This window comes from Ursus maritimus, unplaced genomic scaffold (genome assembly GCF_017311325.1).
Source record: "Ursus maritimus isolate PB19 unplaced genomic scaffold, ASM1731132v1 scaffold_20, whole genome shotgun sequence".
Taxonomy (NCBI): domain Eukaryota; kingdom Metazoa; phylum Chordata; class Mammalia; order Carnivora; family Ursidae; genus Ursus; species Ursus maritimus.
Genome location: NW_024424453.1, coordinates 21,820,778 through 21,827,849, shown reverse-complemented (window position 1 = coordinate 21,827,849; position 7,072 = coordinate 21,820,778). Strand labels below are relative to the sequence as shown.

The 7,072-nt window shown below is 41.0% G+C and overlaps 1 protein-coding gene across 6 annotated transcripts in view; it reads left to right on the top strand.

Annotated features, from left to right (window-relative positions):
- ZBTB38 (zinc finger and BTB domain containing 38) overlaps positions 1-7,072 on the top strand; it is an 87,156-nt gene that overhangs the window by 18,209 nt on the left and 61,875 nt on the right. For 4 of the 6 annotated variants that reach the window (XR_572697.2, XM_040636737.1, XM_008707848.2 and 1 more), the window contains 2 exons: positions 82-147; positions 740-1,103. The gene's annotated coding sequence lies outside the window, so the exon portion shown is untranslated. The remainder of the gene's footprint in view (positions 1-81; positions 148-739; positions 1,104-7,072) is intronic. The other 2 variants (XM_040636738.1, XM_040636736.1) reach the window with 1 other exon arrangement.

Below are 7,072 nucleotides of genomic sequence, written 5' to 3'. Positions count from 1 at the left end.
AGTTTGCTAAACAGTGTTTAGTGATTGGGCTCATCTTGCATCACCAGTTGATGACATTTTTCTTTGTTCCCTCCTACCCAGTTGAACCAAGACTCTGAGGCTGATATGCAATGTCACTTACAACATTAATCAGATACTGCATTTAAGGTGAGCTGTCCCTTGCCTCCTCCTTCCCCAGTGCTCGTGTGCTGCATGCAGTGCGTATCTTGCTTCTGCGAGCCTAAGATGGCAGGCAGGATTAGCCGTGCTTTTGCTGTGTGTGCATGCTGTGTATAGAATTCATTACACGTTGCCTAGTATTTCAGATGTGAGTATGTAAATGCTCGGTATGCCATATCATCTGGTAGCGAAGACTTGTTTTTGCCTCATTACAGCCTTAGATATTTCAACATCACCTTTCAGTTCCGATTCATTTGCCTCTGGATGTTTGTTTTTCATCACGTTCAAAATAGGATTTTACCTTTTTTTTTTTTTTAACAAAGCCAAAAAAAAAAAAAAAGCCAAACCTAAAAACAAAAACAACAACAAAACTCTGCTACCAGATGGTGTCTCTCCTTTCTTCTTGCATTTGCTGTCTTTTAAATAATGTATGTTGTATTGTTAATTAATGTGAATATCAAATTAAACACTTGAAACTTACATATTTATTATGCAGGTAGGAAGCAAGGTGGAATCTATTTTTAACTCTTATGCACTCCATGGTGTGCAAACAACTTGGTTCTCAAATTTGTATTTTCAGTGCTGGTATCAGTGGTTTGATTTTCAGCAAATGTGACAGTGGCCTTTGCAGTGGTCAGCTCCGGGCTTTGAACTCTCAGAGGAGGAAGGGGAAAAAAATTCAACACACCACCTCCTCGGGTTGCAGCCTCAGAGAAACCTTGGATGAGAAACTTCTTTTTTTCAATCCTGTTTTCCTGTTGATAAATTCAGTTCTCGTGATCACAGTACGTTCAAGCTGTTCTGCGTATGATTTTTTGTGTGTGTGACAATTGCATCTAAAACTTGTGAGCAAGAAGACGGAGAAATCAGTTGGTCTCCATCGCTTTACATAAAAATGGCTGAGTGTCTTGTCATGCTAGCACTGCATTAAGTGATACATACAGGTAGGTCGAAATTTGCATGTTTTATAGATTTTTTTGAGCCATGCAGCAAGAATTTCAGATGGATTAAAATATGACTTTTGGAACAAACATTAAATAAGACAGCTGTAATTTTTTGGAGGGAGGGTATTAAATTGGATAGACTTTCCTATTCAGATACTATATAAATATATGGCTTTGATAAACTCACAAAATGATTCTGCTATAAAAGTGAGATGATTCCTTTTTAAAAAATCATATATATGATAGGTGTGGCGCCATTAGACAACAAAAGAATTTTTTGAAAAGTCTGTTGATTCAGCTCCATTTTAGCTTGAAACTAAAAATAAATGGGTTTCTTGAGATAATTTCAAAGAGCGCAAACAAGCTTAATAAGAAACATTTAAAATATTTAAATTTTAAGAAGCGGTCTTTAAACGTGTTATATGAAAGATGAAAATAAAAACTTACATGCTTCCGAAATCAATTTTAGATAATATGCAAGAATAAATATGCTATTTGTATATCTCTTATTCGGAAAGATGATGAGTTACAATTTTTGAAGGGGGGGTATTAAATGTAGATGGCCCTGTTAGAAGAAAAAGAGCTTCACTGAATGAAAAAGAGCCCCTAGAATGGTTCATTGCAGACCATACAGCTGTAGTTCTGTAAGTACCAAATTCTGGCACTTTTCAAAATAATTTCATGGGCTCTTTCCTTTGAGCTTAACTTCCGAAATATATTTTAGTTTCAAATTAACACTGGGCCAGAACCTGTTTCCTTGGTAACCAACTCTTGTTTAAAAATGCAATAACAGATATGCAAAAGATTGTCTTAAAAAAAGAAACAAATGGTTAATGAAATTTTACAGTTCTTTTTCCTCTCATATAGAGTCTGGTCTGGTTTTAGACGTTTTTAAATGCGGTCTTCAAGCCTTAAAAATTAAGCCATATTTCTACACTTATAGAGAAAGCTTGCACAGGGAGAGCTTTTTTTCTTCCTCCTTTGTGCTCAGTACTTTCAAAATTAAGGTTTTCTTTGTAACGTGCTCCAGAATGCTGGTCAAGGTTTGTGTACAGAGGTGTGGTTTCATTATCACTGGTTCACCAGCACCACCGAAACAAAAGGCATCTCAGAAATTCTGAGAATCAGAAAATGCTTGTGCTCTTGTTTTCCCTGATCCCTCCATTGGTAACCTCAGAGCTCTCGGTAGAGAAGGACCCAAACCCAAGCCCACCCCCCCAATGAGACGTGCACATGGAGCCTTTGTGGGAACGTCTTTGTAGATGTGTTCGGAGGAAGATACTGGCAAACCTGAAACCTCTGTGAGGTTTGCTCCGATGTGAAGAACATTGAGACTCAGAACCATCTGTGTAAATAGCTGCTTTATTCTAGCAGTTGGTCTAATATTCCAAAGCACCGTGTGTAAAGGCAAACCTCTTATGGGCTAAAGGTTTGTTGCTGCTGTTGTTGTTGTGTTGTTTTGAGGCCAACTTGAATATTTTGCTTGAAGTCTTTCTCTGGCTCAATGATATTAGAACATGATTCATCTCATAGTGATTTCGTTTTTTGGTCTTGCCATGAAATAGCCCTCCTGCCTCACCTTTTTTTTTTTTTTTTTTTTGGCTGTTCGGGGGCCATTTTCCTTCTTGTTTGTGACTAAAAATGACTAAGTACATTTTGAATGTAGCATCAATCAGAAGATCATAAACCGAGGGGAAATGTCGGAAACCTGATTGAGTCTTGCCTGTTTATTTCAGTACCAGTAGCATTAACAGTTGCAGGAGGATCAAGCTAATTGTCATTCACTCTTGAGCAAATAATGAGCCAGGCATTTGTGATTAAAACACTATTGCTATTCAGAAAGATTACAACTACAATGTCTTCTGTTTTGATAGGCCGGTACAAATCAATCATTTTGAACCTATTTGAATCTTAATCACAAGATTTGATGGATGCAATGGGATTGTTTTACTACAAAAATGAACGCCGGATAGATTCAACAGTGTATTTCTTCTTTATAAAATGTTGATCCTTTTATTATTAACTCAAGCATGGTTGCGTCATCTCGTAGATTTTCATACCTAATGATTTTTTTGTGGCATTATTCATTTATGGTGCTCTTGGTCTTGCCTAAAAAAATTTTAAGCACAATTCAAGGAGGTTGAAAGCCAAATTAGACCGTTGGGAAGTATATTGTACCATTGTCATTCTAATAAATAGACCAGTGAATGGAAGAATAATAATTATTTATTACTTTGTTGTGTTTCACCTTAATGCTTTGCCTTCATATTTCACAGAAATATTTACAAGGCACAAAGCTTTTCTAAACGTACCCATTTACAAATATTATTGAATTTCCTAGTCTAGCCAAAAACACTTCCTGATGATCGCAGAGATGGCACCTACCCCTTCTCATTGTTTAAAAGGTTGTGCTTAATCCATTTACACTTTTTGGCTAAGGTGCTTATATTGGGCAGGCCAGAGCAGGTGCGACAGAAAGAATGTGCAAACAACTGCTTTGTTCTCACCAAAACAAAATGAGCAAATCTGTGGTTTTCTACCTGAATGATTTATAGTCTACAATTCTCAACTCTTTTTCTTTGGAGAATAGGAAATGTTTTTCTGAGCCTTAACTCAGGGCGAATACCAATATCGCATCTCTTGCCACTAGAGTTCTATTAATCTACTTCGTTCACTTCCATAGAGAGACTGGTAGCCAGTCCCTGTTTTAGAGCTGGTTGATAGGGGAAGAAGGATCAATAAAAAGAGCTAGCACCTTTACCTTTAATACCAAATCCTGCTACGTCTTTGAGTTCCTGGAACCCTGTGGTTCATTCCAATAGCTCCCTTCCAGGGGAAATGCTGTTCTTAACAACTTTGTTGGTGATTAAACATTCGACACATTTATTGAGCACCTACTATATGCCAGGCATATTCCAAAGGCTGGAAATAGAGTAATGAGCAAGAGAGATCAGGGCCTGCTTCTTAGAGATCTTCCTCTAGCGTAGTGGAGTGGCAGGGATGGGGGAGCTCAAAAATAAATGTGTAAATGATTAAAGAACACAAGTGCAAAGAAGAAAATTAAAATAGAAATTTGAAAGGCAAGAGTGATATACTGGGAGGAGGAGAGCCACTGTAGAATGATTGGCCTTCCTGAGGACGTGGCATTTAAAAAGGGGAGAACTGCATGGTAAGATAGACCCAGCCAGGTGGAGTTCTGAGGGTATCATCACGAGGCAGAGGAGTACGCATGCTCAGACTGCAAACTCCTTTCTTTGTGTAACTGCCACTATAACAGAGCCAGGTCTGATGACTTCGCAGGTTAAGCCTTTCCTAGGTCAGCTTCCCCTGCAATGAGAAGGGTGGGCCAGGCCCGTGGCTGGTTTTGGTCAAATTCCCAGGACGCAGTGCCAGTGATGTCACTGCCTTTGACCCAGTCCCACCCTGAAACCACCTAAGAAGGTGCAGTGGTGCTGATGAAATGCTGGCATCGATTTAGCGCCAACCCCAGAAATCCACAGAAGAAAGGATTCTCAGAGATTTCTTTTTCGTAAGAACTCCAGAAAATAAACTCATGGCAACACATGGAGATGACCATTTCCTTCAATTTTTTTCAAAAGCAAATGGTGAAAGGGTCTGTCCCATCTTGCCAATACATTGTCTCTGGCCTCTAACACCTAAAACGTTTTCAGCTCTACAGATCTCTTTGCCTGACAGTGGCTTTCTAAAGACCTTACTACTTGGAGTAGTATTTCTCTATTTGAGCAAATAATACCAAAGAAATTCTTTTTAAGAACCAGATCTCTTTTATGCCCTTTAGGTTAGTCTGTTGATAAATCTCTGAGAACAAAGGGATAGGTTTGAGACTATAAGACCCTTGGGGCACATGGATGGCACAGTTGGTTAAGTGTTCTACTCTTAGATTCTGCTCAGGTTGTGATCTCAGGATCCTGAGACTGGCCCCTACGTCAGGCCCCTCAGTGCGTAGTCTGCTTAAGACTCCCTCTACCTTTGCCCCTTTCCCCCGTTCACTCACTCTTTCTCTCTCTCTCTCTCAAATAAATAAATAAATCTGAAAGAAAGAAAGAAAGAAAGAAAGAAAGAAAGAAAGAAAGAAAGAAAGAAAGAAAGAAAGAAAGAAAGAAAGAGAGAGAAAGAAAGAAAGAAACGGTAAGACCCATAGTAGCCTTCAGAATGTGTCAGAAGCATCTTCTAAAACCAGGTCGTAATTTAGGGGCACCTTAGTGGCTCAGTCGGTTGAGTGTATGCTGACGGCTTCGGTTGTGATCCTACAGTCCTGGGATTGGGATTGAGCCCTGCATTGGGCTCCCTGCTCAGCAGGGAGCCTGGTCCTCCCTCTCCCTCTGCCCCTGCCTCAGCTTGTGTGGGCACACGCATGCTCTCTCTCTCTCAAATAAACAAACAAATAAACAAACAAACAAACAAACAAATAAATAAATAAATATTGTAATTTAGTGGGTTTTGCTTATCACATGTTAAAGGTGGCCTGGCTGACTCCTTATACTTCGATTTTGACTAACTTATGAACCATTCCCCTGCATGAAAGATGTGCTCGCTCTTTGTAGCAGTCTTGCCACCAGTGGAGGAGTGGGCTTCAATCATTCAGTTCACTTCTTTGAGCATTGGTTGTCGAGCATCTACTGTGTGACAGATACCACTCCAACCCAAGCGAAAATGAAATATGACACGAAACACCCTATGGAACGTCCCTCCAGGTTCCTACACAAGGCTAGAGCATTGTATGGACAGGCACAATTGTGTGTCCTCTCTGTTCCAGACAGAAATGAATGGCATGCTGTTCTCTTAGGGGCCTTTTATACCGTTCCCTTGGAGGCCAGCCTTCAGTTTGGGGGCATTTCAGCTGATGGCAAGGTTGGTTCTTCCTGGGACTCTATATCTCATCCTCATCACCTTCCCAAGATGTCTTGGCTCCTAATAAGCTGCCGTATGTCTGGCTGCCCTCCTCCAAGCTGGTCTGCCTGCATTTGCCAGGTGACTTCAGTAACGGCTGCCACCCTTTCGCATTCATGAGCAGATGTTAAGTTGAGAAGCCCTTGAATATAAAAAATTGAATTTGTGATGCAGGCAAGATGCTTCTGCCTTTTTACCTTCCCTGGCTGACAGTCGGGGCCTCCCTGCTGGCTGTCCTGCAGAAGGCTTGGTGGGTAGCAGGTATATCAAAGACCAGTTGCCAAAGCTCATGTCTCTGTTAGGTGATCCCAGTGTGGCTCTGCTGTGGCCTCAAAGTCTCATTGACCAGAATATTGTTCTTTTGATCTGGTAACTCATTTTGCATCTTTTCCCTTTATTCTTTCCTTGCTTCTGCAGCTATTCCTGCTCAGGGTTCAAGACAAGCACTTGGGCCTACACTCACTACATTTGGCCTGCAGAGGGAGTTTGTTTTCCTGTTCTGTTTTGTTTTTAAAAAGCCAGTGTAAATATTAGTTCTGTGTTCACGAAAAGCTGTGAGAGCTTTCATGATTTTCTTATATAATACAATAAACCTCTTCCTTCCCCTGTGGTCATTGCTGCCAAACGGACATTTTGAAATTCCTTTTTCATTTAGCATGCTAAAAATCTTCTACCCTGTCTGAGGCCTTGCTCTAATTAAGGCCTAACAGTCCTGCCCATCTTCCCCAGCGTTGAGCATGAGCGGAGTGCCTGCCCCGAGGGCCTTACAAGCCAGTGAGATGAGAAAACAAAAGCCACCAGCTGAGAATGTGGTTAAATCCCAGAAGGGCAGTGCCCCTGTAATTCCGCCCCCCCTTCTCTTGTTTCTTGAGCTGTGGAAGGGAAGAGGGGAAACTTTAGTAGGGAAAGAGAGGGGCTACATCACTGAAGGATTCTCTAGAAACTGCAGGCTATTGAGGAAATGATGTGGAAGAGAAGGGGGTGGTCATCTAGGAGGCGAAATGGGGAGGTGGAGGTGACCGCAGACTGAGAGGGCTTGGCGGGGGGGGGGGGGGGCG